Source organism: Mustelus asterias, unplaced genomic scaffold, assembly GCF_964213995.1.
Source record: "Mustelus asterias unplaced genomic scaffold, sMusAst1.hap1.1 HAP1_SCAFFOLD_35, whole genome shotgun sequence".
NCBI lineage: Eukaryota > Metazoa > Chordata > Chondrichthyes > Carcharhiniformes > Triakidae > Mustelus > Mustelus asterias.
In genome coordinates, this window is record NW_027590117.1 from 4,721,053 (window position 1) to 4,736,514 (window position 15,462).

The 15,462-nt window shown below is 46.0% G+C and overlaps 2 protein-coding genes and 2 non-coding genes across 4 annotated transcripts in view; 1 reads left to right on the forward strand and 3 right to left on the reverse strand.

Moving 5' to 3' along the window:
- Positions 1-15,462, reverse strand: part of LOC144482285 (uncharacterized) — an 872,976-nt gene that overhangs the window by 650,530 nt on the left and 206,984 nt on the right. The window lies entirely within an intron of this gene.
- LOC144482277 (uncharacterized) overlaps positions 1-15,462 on the forward strand; it is a 411,284-nt gene that overhangs the window by 235,066 nt on the left and 160,756 nt on the right. The window lies entirely within an intron of this gene.
- Positions 10,686-10,767, reverse strand: trnas-uga (transfer RNA serine (anticodon UGA)). The gene has a single exon. It is a non-coding gene; the product is annotated as a tRNA-Ser (tRNA).
- Positions 11,065-11,136, reverse strand: trnag-ucc (transfer RNA glycine (anticodon UCC)). Its single transcript has one exon. It is a non-coding gene; the product is annotated as a tRNA-Gly (tRNA).

Consider the following 15,462-nt stretch of genomic DNA (forward strand, 5'->3'; position numbering starts at 1 on the left):
TTATGGTCTTATGGAAGAGAAATAAGGGTGGCTTTCGCACTGCTGCTGCACAATGACAGGGACCTGGACTCAATTCAGGCCTTGGGTGACTGTACGCATTTTTCACATTTTCTCTATGTCCACGTAGCTTTCCTCTGTGTGCTCTGGTTTCCCCCCACACTCCATTGATAGGGTAAGTGGATTTACCATGCTAAATTTACCCTTATGTCTCCCAGTATGTTTAGATTAGGAGGATTAACAGGATAAATATGTGAGGTTGCGTGGATAGATCAGAGAATCAGTGCAGACTCAATAGGCCGAATGGCCACCTTTTGCAATGTAGGGATTCAATGATAGAGTTTTTTATGTTCCAGTCAAGCGTTCATCAAGAACCAGGGGGAAAATTTCAAAAAATGTGTCAAAATTGCACAGATTCAGTTCCTAATGTATACATCTTTGGAAACTCAAAGGAACATTTAACATGGCCAATCCACCTAAGCTGCACATCTTTGAATCGTGGGAGTCAACCAGAGCACCCAGAGGAAACCCACGGGGGAGAATGTGCAAAATTTGCACAGTCAGCAAAGGCCAGGAGCAAACCCGGGTCTCTGGGGCTGTGAGGCGGGAGAGTGGGATTAGGTAGCGTGCAATTTCAATAAGGCAGTGTAGACTTGATGGACCAAATGGGCTGTTACGGCATTGTAAAGATTCTGTGGTTTGGAATCTAAAACATGATCCTATTGAATGGAGCAGCAGGCTTGAGGGGCCAAGTGGTCCACTTCTGATCCGATTTATTGTGCTGCTGTGTCCAGAAAGCTGCTAATTGATTTCTCATCATTAAATCAGAATTTACTCCAGATACCGTTAATGCATCAACCCTGTGCTCAGTGACAAACACTGACTCGTGGTTAAGCAATGTCTCAATTTTAATATTCGTATCCGTGTTTCCAAAACCCTCCATGTCCTCAGCTCTTCCTCCCTTTCATCACCTCCAGCATAACAATCCTCTGAGATATCTGAGCTCCACTGATTCTGCCCTCATGGTAAGAAGTCTCACAACATCAGGTTAAAGTCCAACATGTTTATTTGGTCGCCAAAGCCACGAGCTTTCGGAGCGCTGCTCCTTCATCACGTTACCTGACTTACCTGATGAGGGAACAGCGCTCTGAAAGCTAGTGGCTTTTGCGACCAAATAAAACTGTTGGACTTTAACCTGGTGTTGTTAGACTTCTTACTTGGTTCACTCCACCAGTGATATTCGTACTTTCAGCTCTCTGGGTTTCAGCTCTGGAATACCCTCTCTAAAAGCCCCTGGCTTCCAGCTTGCTTTCCTCTCGTTCATTTCTGTCGCCTGTTCCCTTCATTTCTTTCCTCCTTTCTTTCCCGCGGGTTTCAGCTCTTGCATCCTCTGACTTTCCGCAGTCCTTTTGCCGCTTAAACTGCCATCAACGAATTATAATTGTACAACTATAATTGTGTGAGCGGTTCCACTTTAAGGATTCTTTCCGCCTCCAGCTCTTTGATTTCTCATTGGTTTCAGCTCCGGATCGAATTGAATGACGCAATGACGCTGGGCTGGGAGTGAAGCTCACGAGTTTGTTTATTTGGTTTGACCTAAAAAGAGGGCAAATATCAACGATAACCCACGACCATCGGACCGGCAGTCGCGCACGAGCGGCACAGTCCGATTGGACACTGCGTTACGACTGGCTTGACAAGATGTCAATCACATTGTGGGGCTGTTGGTGTTAGCAACGCGGTCTGCGATTGGTTACAATTGGGAGCATCATTTTCGATGGTCTCGCACTTCTGACTATGGAACCCATTGATTGGATAAGACAGCTGTCACTCAGTGGGCGCAGAGCGGCCATTGGATAATCGCGATGCGCCAATTTCCGATTGGTTTTCCCAGCTGTCGGTCGCAGGCCGTTGGCGGGGATTTACCCTGGACCCATCAGACACCGCGCGGAGCGGCAGCAAATGTACCGCCAGTGGCTTCAGTCCCCGGGTCCGGATCCATCCACAGCGGGGCACCGGATGGGTGAAGGATTTTGGTAGCGGGAATCTCATCCTGCCCGGCTGTAAATGGGGTGGCACAGTGGTTAGCACTGCTGCCTCACAGCGTGGGGAGTGTGGGTTTCCTCCGGGGGCTCCGGTTTCCTCCCACAGTCCAGAGATGTGCGGGTTAGGTGGATTGGCCATGCTAAACTGCTCCTTCGTTTCATGGGGACCAGCTCGGGTCACTGCCGGGGGAGAACCTGGGTGGGATTGTAGTTGGTGCAGACTCGATGGGCAGAATGGCCTCCTCCTGCACTGTCGGATTCTATAAATCCGCAGCTTAGTGTTTCCAATGGCAGCTTCCTGTGTAAACATGTCACGCTGCAGTTCCCCCGTCTCAGCAATAGCGGCACTGCCCTAAAAAGAGGGCAATAGCGGCACTGCAAACTCCCTGGAGTCAGACCAATCAGCACAGAAATTGGGATCTTCCCGTGCTTTGTGTGTTGGGCTCAGTGTCACAGCAGGTTAGAGCAGCTCACTTTGCAGAGGCCGTGGTTAGATAATGGGATCTTCCTGTGCTCTGTTTTGGGATGGGGCTTGGTTACTTTGAGTGAATCTCCCTTATTGTTTGGTTCTAATTACAGCCTCTCTCTCTCTTACAGTCAGCCTGGGTGTTCCTGACTGAGCAGAATGGCCTGATCTCGCCACACATATTGAGAGGGAGGAGCTGCCGCTCGAGATGAAGATGATTGAGAACTCCAGCTTTCTCTCCACTCGTTTACTGAGTGGGCCTTCATCCATCATTAGTTTTCCCAGGATGTCAGGTACATTAACACCTTCACCTGCTGTGCACACTGACCTGACAGTGGGAAGGTATTGGAGCATAATGGGGCAGTCAACCCTGTCAAAGGTGTGGGTCGGTTGAGAAGGATGAGGAGATGAGGAGGGATTGTTCAGCTGGATAAGACTGCACTCGGCCGGTTCCATTCTTATCTTTCTGGTCATATGCAGAGTATTACCTGCAATGGTTTCTCTTCCCATCCCGTTCTGTTACCACCGAAATCACCCAAGGATATATCCTTGGCTCCTTCCTATTTTTCATCTACACCTGACCCCTCAGTGATATTATCTGAAAGCACAGTGTTAGTTTTCACATGTCTGCTGATAATACCCAGCTCTACCTCACCATCACCTCTCACAACCAATCCCCTGTTATTAAGTTATTACACTCCTTCTCCGACCTCGAGAACTGGCTAAGCAGAGAATTCCCCCAATTAAATATTTGGAAGACCAATGTTTCCACTACAAATTCTGCTCTCAGTCACTGAGTCCATCTCCCACTGTCAATGTCCGAGTTTGAAACAAACCCTCATAATCTTGGCACCTCATCAGACTCGGAAATAAGATTCCAACCACATATCTGTTCCTTCACCAAGATCACCTATTTCCAGCTGTGTAACATCACACAGTGTTTGTAATACCTCAACTCACCCGTCCCTGAAACTCTCATCCATGCTTTTGTTACCTTTAGACGTGACAATTCAAACACACTCTGGCCCAGCAGAATTCCTTGCTTAGAGGACATTAGTAAACCAGATAGGGTTCAATGACAAGCGACAATTAGATTTTTGATTGCAGATTCATAGTGAATTCAAATTTCATCATCTGCCATAATATCCACATAATACTACATCTGCCATGTAGATGCCCACACACTCAGCCTGTCCAAATCACGCTGGAGGATCTCTGCATGCCCCTCAAAGCTCACCCTCCCACACAATTGTATCATCTACATATTTGGAGATAATACATTTAGCTCCCGTGTCCAAATCATTAATATATAATATGAACAGTTGGGGTCCTCGCGCAGATCCCTGCGGTACCCCACTAATCACTGCCTTCCAATTGGAAAAATACCCATTTAGGCCATCTCTTTGCTTCCTGTCTGTTCACCAGCTTTCTATACTTCACAAGGCACTACCTGCAATCCCATGTACTTTAATTTTATATAGTAGAGAGGTGGCACAGTGGTGAGCACTGCTGTCTCACAGCGCCAGGGACGCGGCTTCGACTCCTGGCTTGGGTCACTGTCACTGTGAAGTCTGCACGTACATCTATGTACGTCTGCATCTATGTGGGTTTCCTCTGGGTGCTCCAGTTTCCTCCCACAATCTGAAAGATGTGATTGTTAGGTATATTGGTCATGCTAAATTCTCCCTGAACAGGTAGCAGAGTCTGGCGAGTGGGGGATTTTCACAATAACTTCATTGCAGTGTTAATGTAAACCTGCTTCTGACACTAAAAAACAAATTAACCTTTAAAACTTAAAAACGTCATGTGAGACCTTGTCGAAAGCCTTCTGAAAGTCGAAATAAACCGCATCCACAGGTTCTTCCTGGTCAACTCTCCTAGTTACATCCTCAAAGAATTCCAGTAGTATTGTCAAGCATGATTTCCCTCCCTTAAATCCATGCTGATTATAACCCTGCTTTCCAAATGCTTGATGATGGACTCCAGCAACTGCCCGCTGACCGGCGTTCAGCTCACTGTTCATTGGTTCCCTCTTTCTTTTCTGCCTCTGTTCTTGACGTCCAACAGGTTTATTTGGTAGCAAATACCATTTGCTTTCGGAGCGCTGCTCCTTCGTCAGATGGAGTGGAAATCTGCTCTCAAACAGGGCAAACTGTGGCCTGTTTGAGAGCAGATTTCCACTCCATCTGACGAAGGAGCAGCGCTCTGAAAGCTAATGGCATTTGCTACCAAATAAACCTGTTAGACTTTAACCTGGTGTTGTTAAAGTTGTTACTGTGTTTACCCCAGTCCAACACCGGCATCTCCACATCATCTGTTCTTGAATACAGGGTTTAGATTAGTTACCTCTCTATCCTCTGAAGGTGCTGACTCTGGCTGGGTTCAGTTCTACACTCACTGGTTCCTCTCTCTCTCCTGAAGGTGCTGACTCTGGCTGGGTTCAGTTCTACACTCACTGGTTCCTCCCTCTCTCCTGAAGGTGCTGACTCTGGCTGGGTTCAGTTCTACACTCACTGGTTCCTCCCTCTCTCCTGAAGGTGCTGACTCTGGCTGGGTTCAGTTCTAACTCACTGGTTCCTCTCTCTCTCTCTACTGAAGGTGCTGACTCTGGCTGGGTTCAGTTCTACACTCACTGGTTTCTCTCTCTCTATTGAAGGTGCTGACTCTGGCTGGGTTCAGTTCTACACTCACTGGTTCCTCTCTCCCTCTCGACTGAAGGCGCTGACTCTGGCTGGGTTCAGTTCTACACTCACTGGTTCCTCTGTCCCTCTCGACTGAAGGTGCTGACTCTGGCTGGGTTCAGTTCGGAAGCTGGAAATCTGAAATGAAAGCAGAAAAGCAAGCTCAGCAAATTGTGCAGCATCTGTTCAGACAGAGAAACAGAGGTAGTGTTTCAGGTCTGTGACCTTTCATCAGAACTTGAAAACATAGAAACTGGGAAGAGGAGTCGGCCATTCAGCCCTTCGAGTCTATTCCATCATTCAATGTGATCATGGCTGATCCTCTATCTCAATTCCATACTCTCGTTTTTTTTCCCAATACCCCTTGATGCCACTAAAATCTAAAAAAAACTCTCTCTCCTTCTTGAATATATGCAGTGACTTGGTCTCCACAGCTTCTGAGGCAGAGAATTCAACAGGTTCACCACCCTATGAGTGAAGAAATCTCTCCTCCTCTCCTTCCTAAATGGTGAAGATGGAAGTCCCCGATTGTTCTGAAGTTGGAGGTGAAGAGGAGCCAAGCTTCAACAACTTGCTGACAGACATCAAAAGGCAGCTGCTTTGAGCAAGGCGATCCTCGAACAGGCCATTCAGAGTTGCCAAGTCCTGGAATATCACCGCTGCTGGAGAACAGAGAAGGTGTGAGTCAAGGTAGGATGCTCGAGTGGTCAAAGATGGAATTGAACCATTGGTGGAGACTCCTACTCCAGTTATGACTCCTTCTGGCATTGATGGATGGTTTGAAGTGGAGGAAATTAGTCAGGATGGAAGTGGTGATGAGATTCACAGTCACTCCCTCAGCTTCGGGACCATTTCTAAGGCAATCTGTGCAGCGACTCCACTCAGGGGTGGGTGTCAGAACAGCTCACCAGATGGAAGGAGGACTGGAGCACAGCTGAGGCCATTCAGCCCCAGTACTTTCTTAAACTCTCTGCTGTGCAGTTCAAAAACTGGAAGTCCAAGATTCAAGCCATGTTACGCAGGCGACTGGGAAAAGCATCATTGGATTAATCAGATCAGTGGCCCATACTGGAAAGACTCAAAGCCCAGCAGAGAGATGTCAACATGAATTTTCACTTTTAATGTCTCGTCTTTACTCTGAACAATTTATTGTGTTTGTATAATTATCTTAAATATTACACGTTATAACAAATACTCGGAATATTTAGCATTGCCGGAGAAGTGTAACCGTGAACAATGCCCTGTTCATTCAGTTTGGGGATCACTTCCTGACAGAGGAAGATTGGGACATGACAGCTTCTCCCTATCAGCTCCTTCCACTTCCCTCTACAATCCTGAACACCTCTATCAAATCTCCTCTCAACCTTCTCTTCACCAAAGACCCAAATTCTCCAATCTACCGATGCACCTGAACTTCCTCATCTCTGCACCCTCGCCCAGAGATTTATTGCAAGCTCTTTTATGCCTTCACCTCCTTTCTAAACACTGCTGTCCTGTAGATAATGCAATACTCCAACTGAGGCCAAGGTTTTATATGGCTTTCCCATAACTTGCTTGGTCTTGTAAGCTATGGCCCTATGTATAAAGCTCACAATCCCAAATACTTTAGTAACCACACTCTCAACCTGCCATCCAAACAGCAATGATTTGTGTCACATTTAACCACAAGTCCCTTGTTCCTGCATGCCTTTACAATTGTATCATTTCTTTCGTATTGTCTCTCCCTTTTCTTCCCACTGAAATAAATCATTTCACACTTCTCTGCTTTAAATTGGTCTCGTCTGACTAATCGATAAGCTGTCTAAGAAACTTTGAGCTTCAACACTACCCCCTCACAGTTCACAGTGCTGCCATGTGTTGTGTAATGACCACAGTTTGAATCTGGGCTCTGTGCAGCATTGCCGATGTCTCCAATATGCATCAGGAAGAGCAGGTTCCTAACACCAACCCTCCTGGAATCCCACTTTAACCGACCTCCATTCCAAATAAAAACATTTCCCATTGCTGTGTTTCCTGTCACTCAGTCAGTTTCCTATCCATGTTGCTGCTGTCCCTTTTATTCTATCAGCTCCAAATGTTCCAACAAGTTTGCTGTGTGCCCCTTTATTTATAAAAGGCTTTTTGGCAGTCCATGTTCACATTAACCACATTACCCTCATCAATCTTTTCTGTTACCCTCATTAAAATCTCAAGCAAGTTAAATATGATTCCCCTTTAATAATTATGTCTGTGTTTTCCTTAATTAATGTACATTAGCACAAGTGAGTGTTAATTTAATCTCCAGTTATTGTTTGGAGAATATTTCACGTTGCTGAGGTTAAACTGATTGGATTTAGTTGGCTTATTGTCACAGCCTTTTCTGATCAAGTGTATTTTCCATTTGCAATTCTCCAGTCCTCTGACACCACCCATATAACTAGCTGGGATAGAAAACGTTTAACCATTGCCTCTGCAATTTCCACCCTTTTTTCCCGCAGTAACCATGCTTGTGTCTTGTCCAGTCACAAGAACATAGGAAATAAGGGCAGACATTTACTATGTGGCTCATCAATAATGTTAAACCATTCAATGCAATTATGATTTCTGTATCTTTATTGCCATCCAGTGCAAAGCACAGAGGCACAACATTAAAACAAGAACAGCAACATCATCAGACAATACATAGATAGAAATCACACTATATTTCTAACATGTTTTCTAAAAGTCACTACATTTTCAGCATTCCCAACAAAATCATTTGAAATATCAACAATTCTATTGGGGGGAAGACAAACTGTGACGATTAAGATGTGAATCAAATTTCTGTAATTTATACTGACGATCACCAAAAATATGGTAACTCCGAATAAAGAACTTTTCAAGCTTGGGTAATAAGGTCATGTATCAATTTACTAATTTGAACTAAACCATAAATCAACCTCTTGAAAGGTTGCAATCCAATAATTCTTAATCCCTCATAAAGTATTCCCCTCATGCCTTCCATTTTCCTGGTTACACAGCTTTCCACTCTTTCTATCAGCTGTATATCTTTTTGAAAGTGTGGGTTCCAAACTGTGGGTGCAGACTCCAGATGTGGGCATACCAGCTGCTTATGGAGTTTCAGATCTTGGGATTGAACTCCACTTTACTCCTCACTCCCTTGATTTCCTGAGCAACCAAAATTTGTTTATCTCAGCCTTATTTGTCATAGACTGTCATAACCTGCAGTGCAGATGGAGGTCATTTGGCCCATTGACTCTGCACTGACTTTCTGACAGAGCATCCCACCCAGAACCTATCCCGGTAACCCCATATATTTATCCTGCTAATCTCCCTAACCAATATATTTTGGACACTAACAGGCAATTTAACATAGCCAATGCACCGAACGTTTGGAGAATGAGAGGAATCGCAAACATGGTGAGGACGTGCAAACGTCATACAGGCAATCACCCAAGGTGGAATTGAACCCAGTTCCCTGGTGCTTTGAGGCAGCAATGCTAACCACTGTGCCACCACTAGTGTATTCAACAATGGAGCATGTGAAAGGATCGCAACCCAATGAGTGCAGAAATTTATTCTCATGCCAGTCTGAAATGATCTGATCCTTACACTGAGCCAGCTTCCGCAATCTCCCAATGTCCACAAAATCAAACCCCTTCAGAATCTTGTATGTTTTAATGTTTTGCCTCTCATGCTTCTAAATCACAGAGAATACAGACCCAGTTTATGAAGGGTCACATCGTATGAAACCCTTTCACCCTCGTGGACCAATTTACTGACCCTTAGTTAGTGATTGAAGCATAATGAGAAAACCCTTTCCCGCAGTGAGTAGTTCAGCTCTGGGATGCATTGTCTGACAATGTGGTGATGCTGCTTCAAGTGAAGCATTCAGAAAGGAATTGGATTGTTAAAGTTACACCAGCAGAGTGGCACTGGTTAGCGCTGCTGCTTCACAGTGCCAGAGACCCATGCTCAATTCCTCCATGGCTGACTGTCTGTGTGGAGTTTGCACATTCTCCCTGTATCTGCATGGGTTTCCCCAGGTGCTCCAGTTTCCTCCCATAGACTAAAGATGTGCAGAATAAATGAATTAGACATGATATATTGCCCCTTCGTGACCCAAGATGTGTAGAGTAAGAGGGTTAGCCATGGGCGAAATATGTTCTTCCAGAGAGTCAGTGCAGATGCAATGGGCAAATGGCCTCCTTTTACACTGTGGATTATGCGGGACCCAATGGATACTCAGTTCTTCCATTTGTGAAGCCAAGGATCCCATCCACTTTGCAACCGACAGTCCTAAACTGTCTCACTTTCAAATATGTCCCTGAACCTCACTCCCTCTGAGCCTGCAGATTGTTTGGAACTGGACCATTCAGTTTATTTTGCCTCTCCCCATCTCTTCTGTCAAAAGGCAGCACTGTTCCTGAGTGTGGGATTAATAATGTATCTCTTCCACAATATCAGTGAGAACTGATACTGCAGCTTCTGTTTCTCCAAGAGAATCTTTCTGGCTAAAGCTAGAATTTACAAGGATTTCTGTCACTAAGACATTGTCTGGCCGTCTGTGTCTCACCGCCCTAACTCACTCTGTCTCTGTCTCTCCATCCACTCTCATCCACTCTATGTGAAGACGGGATATTGTTGTTTAGTGACTGAGTGCACACAATCTGTACCTTCATCTGATCAAATAGAATTCAGCTTGTGAACAATATCATCATTTCAACCAGGTCTGGGTTAAATCAGGCACAGCTCTGATTGGCTGCAGCCCGCCGAATCTGGGAAGCAGACACTGTGAGCATTGCCGGCCTCAGAGGCTTTTACAGTTACTGAGCTGGGAAACTCCAACTAATCCCTGAGAATCCACAGCACAGAGCGAGAGGAAAGCCTGTCCTGGGAGCTGTCATTCTGAGACACCGTTTGACCCTCTCAATTCCCAAACTGTTATCACGGGGAATACAGAACACCCAGTAATGAACAGCTTGTTGCAATGTGTTTGAATGAACATGATGTGATATAATCGAAGCAGCATTTTGAAATATTCATTCAATGTATTCTGATTAAATGTATTTTTATGCTCCGTGTGCATTCTTATGCCATTGCGTAAGAATCTTCCTCTGACAGGAGACCGTGTTTTGCCTTTGTGCCTTGATGCTGCTTTTAAAAAAAATTTTCGTGTTATGAATTTTCTCATCGAACCACCGGAAGAATTATAGAAAAATAGAAGGAAGCCATTGAACCTATCCTGCCATGCCAGTCCAAGGACACAGCAAGAAATCTCACAACACCAGGTTAAAGTCCAACAGGTTTATTTGGGAGCTGTCAGAGCGCTTGCTGCTCCTTCATCAGGTGAGTGGGAGTTCTATTCACAACAGGGCATATAAAGACACAAATTCAATTTACACGCCCATCTTCCTGCACCCAGCCGAATGCATGATGGAGATCCAAATACTTAACGAGCCTTCTTTGAGTCAGTAGCTGCCCTCAAACAGCAGAGTCAATATTCCAAATGACACCCGCTGCGAGCAGGGTTCGAACCTGCGCGGAGAAACCCCATTGGATTTCAAATCCAACGCCTTAACCACTCGGCCATCGCAGCTGCTTATTTGCAGTTGTGATGTAACCGCCTTAGCAACATTCACAGAGCGGGCACCGGAATGATGCAGAGCACAGCGTGTGAGCTGAAATTTATTCGTCTCCTTTTAATTTGTATCTTTGTCTCTGATCCAGAACTCATTCACCAGTTCAGAGATTTGTTATTCTTTTTCAATAACCTTTCAGGAAAATCAAATTGAACCCGAATTCTGCATCCGAAAAATAAAGTCCACTTCATTTCAGTCAAATGCTGCGTTTAAACCACAAGAGGGCGCGGATAATGTTCGATACACATTACCAATGCGATGGCCGGGAATCGAACCCAGGTCAACTGCTTGGAAGGCAGCTATGCTCACCACTATACCACCATCGCTCACACTGGGTAAGCAGTTATTATTTTCATTAGTTATAATTACAAAACTACCTTAGTTGCTGATTTCAGCAGACACCAGGTGTGCCCTTGGCACATTTTATTTTAACCTGAACTTCGCTTGTCTCGTTTCTCTGGACAGTTTGAGCCACCTTTTTGCTGTTGTTTCTGACTGATAACTCTGATTAGATTTGCAGTTCATTTGAACAAAGTTTCCACTGAACGGAAATTGAAGCTGGATTTTATGTTAGAAACACATGGATGATGAGAATATTTGGTGTTTTTTTTTAGGAGTGTCCCCCATCTGTTCTGACCAGAGATAGCTAATTAAATAAGTCAAAACTCTGGGTCAGGAACTGACCCTTGGTCAAATGCTCGCACAGTCACCACAACACCACCTGGCTCTGTCACCCCCTCTGTATTTATAGAACGAATACACAAGCAATCAAGTGGCAGAGAAATCACAGCTTCGAGAATTATATAACCGACATTCCCGTTCTGGGAGTTTTACACTTTCCGATAGATCGGGGTGAGCAGGGTCGCCCAATCAGAAAGCAGATCCTTGGGACATGGAATTTGATTAATATCATGTTTTGCAATCATTTTAATCGGGCAGAACCATGTTGATGTAATTTCACTCCAATCTGTGAAGGTTTGTTTGAATCGTGACCTTGTTGCACAACTTGCGTTCAGCCAGGAGATGGCAGCAGGGAACAATAATTTGGATTTGCTGTTTGTGTCAATAAATCGAGTAAGAAGTCTCACAACACCAGGTTAAAGTCCAACAGGTTTATTTGGTAGCAAATACCATAAGCTTTCGGAGCGCTGCTCCTTCGTCAGTTGGAGTGGAAATGTGCTCTCAAACAGTGCACAGAGACACAGAAATCAAGTTACAGAATACTAATTAGAATGTGAATCCCTTCAGCCAGCCAGGTCTTAAAGAGATCATCATAGAAATCCTACAGTGCAGAAGGAGGCCATTCGGCCCATCGAGTCTGCACCGACCACAATCACACCCAGGCCCTACCCCCACATATTTTACCCACTAATCTCCGCATCCCAGAACTCTAAGGGGCAATTTTTTTTAACCTGGCCAATCAACCTAACCTGCACATCTTTGGACTGTGAGAGGAAACCGGAGCACCCAGAAGAAACCCACGCAGACACGAGGAGAATGTGCAAACTCCACACAGACAGTGACTCAAGCCGGGAATCGAACCCAGGACCCTGGAGCTGTGAAGCAGCAGTGCTAACCACTGTGCTACCGTACAGATAATGTGGGTGGAGGGAGCATTAAACACAGGTTAAAGAGATGTGTATTGTCTCCAGACAGAACAGCCAGTGAGATTCTGCAAGTCCAGGGGACAAGTTGTGGGGGTTACTGATAATGTGACATAAATGCAACATCCCGGTTAAGGCTGTCCTCATGTGTGCGGAACTTGGCTATCAGTTTCTGCTCAGCGACTCTGCGCTGTCGTGTGTCATGAAGGCCGCCTTGGAGAATGCTTACCTGAAGATCCAAGGCTGAATGCCCGTGACTGCTGAAGTGCTCCCCCACAGGAAGAGAACAGTCTTGCCTGGTGATTGTCGAGCGGTGTTCATTCATCCGTTGTCGTAGCGTCTGCATGGTTTCCCCAATGTACCATGCCTCGGGACATCCTTTCCTGCAGCGTATCAGGTAGACAACGTTGGCCGAGTTGCAAGAGTAGGTTCCGTGTACCTGGTAGATGGTGTTCTCACGTGAGATGATGGCATCCGTGTCGATGATCCGGCACATCTTGCAGAGGTTGCTGTGGCAGGTTTGTGTGGTGTCGTGGTCACTGGTCTCCTGAAGGCTGGGTAGTTTGCTGCGGACAATGGTCTGTTTGAGGTTGCGTGGTTGTTTGAAGGCAAGAAGTGGGGGTGTGGGGATGGCCTTGGCGAGATGTTTGTCTTCATCAATGACATGTTGAAGGCTCCGGAGGAGATGCCGTAGCTTCTCCGCTCCGGGGAAGTACTGGACGACGAAGGGTACTCTGTCCAGCGTGTCCCGTGTTTGTCTTCTGAGGAGGTCGGTGCGGTTATTTGCTGTGGCGCGTCGGAACTGTTGATCGATGAGCCGAGCGCCATATCCTGTTCTTATGAGGGCATCTTTCAGCGTCTGGAGGTGTCTGTTGCGATCCTCCTCATCCGAGCAGATCCTGTGTATACGGAGGGCTTGTACGTAGGGGATGGCTTCTTTAACGTGTTTAGGGTGGAAGCTGGAGAAGTGGAGCATCATGAGGTTATCCGTGGGCTTGCGGTACAGTGAGGTGCTGAGGTGACCGTCCTTAATGGAGATGCGTGTGTCCAAGAATGCAACCGATTCCGGAGAGTAGTCCATGGTGAGTCTGATGGTGGGATGGAACTTGTTGATGTCATTGCTCACCATGACTCCAAAGGAAGAAAATATCATCGATGTATCTAGTGTATAGCATCGGTTGAAGGTCCTGTGCGGTGAAGAAGTCTTGTTCGAACCTGTGCACGAAGATGTTGGCATATTGAGGTGCGAATTTGGTCCCCATGGCTGTTCCGTGTGTCTGGATGAAGAACTGGTTGTTGAAGGTGAAGACATTGTGGTCCAGGATGAAGAGGATGAGTTGTAAAATTGTATCTGGAAACTGGCAGTTGACAGCATTGAGTACTGATGCCGTTGCAGCCATTCCATCATCGTGGGGGATGCTGGTGTAGAGTGCCGATACATCCATTGTGACGAGGAGTGCTCCTGGTTCAACTGCTCCATGTGTGTTGAGTTTCTGTAGGAAGTCCATAGTGTCGCGACAAAAGCTGGGGGTTCTTTGTACAATGGGTTTCACGATGCCCTCAACATAGCCGGAGAGGTTCTCGCACAAGGTTCCATTGCCTGAAACGATGGGACGGCCGGTTGTGTTTGCCTTGTGTATCTTTGGGAGGCAGTAGAGATCTCTACCAGGTGGTGAAGAAGGCATATGGCATGCTTGCCTTTATAGGACGGGGCATAGAGTATAAAAGTTGGGGTCTGATGATGCAGTTGTATAGAACGTTGGTTCGGCCTCATTTGGGATACTGCGCCAGAAGGACGTGGAGGCTTTAGAGAGAGTACAGAGGAGGTTTACCAGGATGTTGCCTGGTATGGAAGCGCTTAGTTATGAGGAGAGATTGGGTAAACTGGGGTTGTTCTCACTGGAAAGACGGAGGATGAGGCGGTGACCTAATAGAGGTGTATAAAATTATGAAAGGCATAGATAGGGTGAACGGTGGGAAGCTTTTTCCAAGGTCGGTGGTGGCGTTCACGAGGGGCCATAGGTTCAAGGTGAGGGGGGGGGTAGTTTTAACATGGATATCAAAAGGACATATTTTACACAGAGGGTGGTGGGGGCCTGGAATGCGCTGCCGGGCAAGGTGGTGGAGGCGGACACACTGGGAACGTACGGAGTGGGAATGGAGGGATACAAAAGAATGGTCGAGTTTGGACCAGGGGAGCGGTGCGGGCTTGGAGGGCGGAAGGGCCTGTTCCTGTGCTGTATTGTTCTTTGTTCTTTGTTCCTGAGTTGCTGATTTCATCAAACACCAGATGTGTCCATAGCACAGTTTGTAAACTGAACTTGGCTTGTCTCGTAGTTCTGGACAGTTTCGGCCACCTTTCTTTTTCCCATTGTTTCTGACTGAGAACTCATTGATTAGTTTTGAGGCCTTTTCTTTCATTTAAACAACGTTTCAGCTGAAAGCAAATTGAATGTGGATTTTCCATTAGAAACACAGTGATTATGAGAATTTTTAGTGAATTTTATTTTAGGAGTGCCCACCTACTGTTCTGACCTGCGATAGATAATTAAATGAATTGCCACTGTGATGGCCAGGAACTGACCCTTGGTCAAATGCCCTCACAGTCACCACCATCACTCACCTGGCTCTGCCACCCCCTCAGTCTGAAAGTCCAGCTCAGACAGTGAATTTGGTTACCTTCGGGCCCAATTGGAGGATGGTCAGAACATGTCTGCCACTGTCAGAAACTCCATTATCAGCGAGTGGGGGATGATTATTTAACTGGCTGTCACTGGTTGTTGAGGTTGTGATTTACTGTTACCTGTCAGTGCAAGAGAAACAAATAAAACAGGAAAATCGAGAGACTCCGAGAGCAGTTAATTTGTATCTTCACCCTAAAGAAACACAATCATGTCTGCAATCGCTATAATAACTGAAAAAACAGATATAATTGGATGTTGCCGTGGAATCTGGTTAACAGATGTGGCCGTGCACCCCATGGACTGCAGCGGTTCCAGAAGGCAGCTCATCACCACCTTCCCAAGGGCAATTAGGGATGGGCAATAA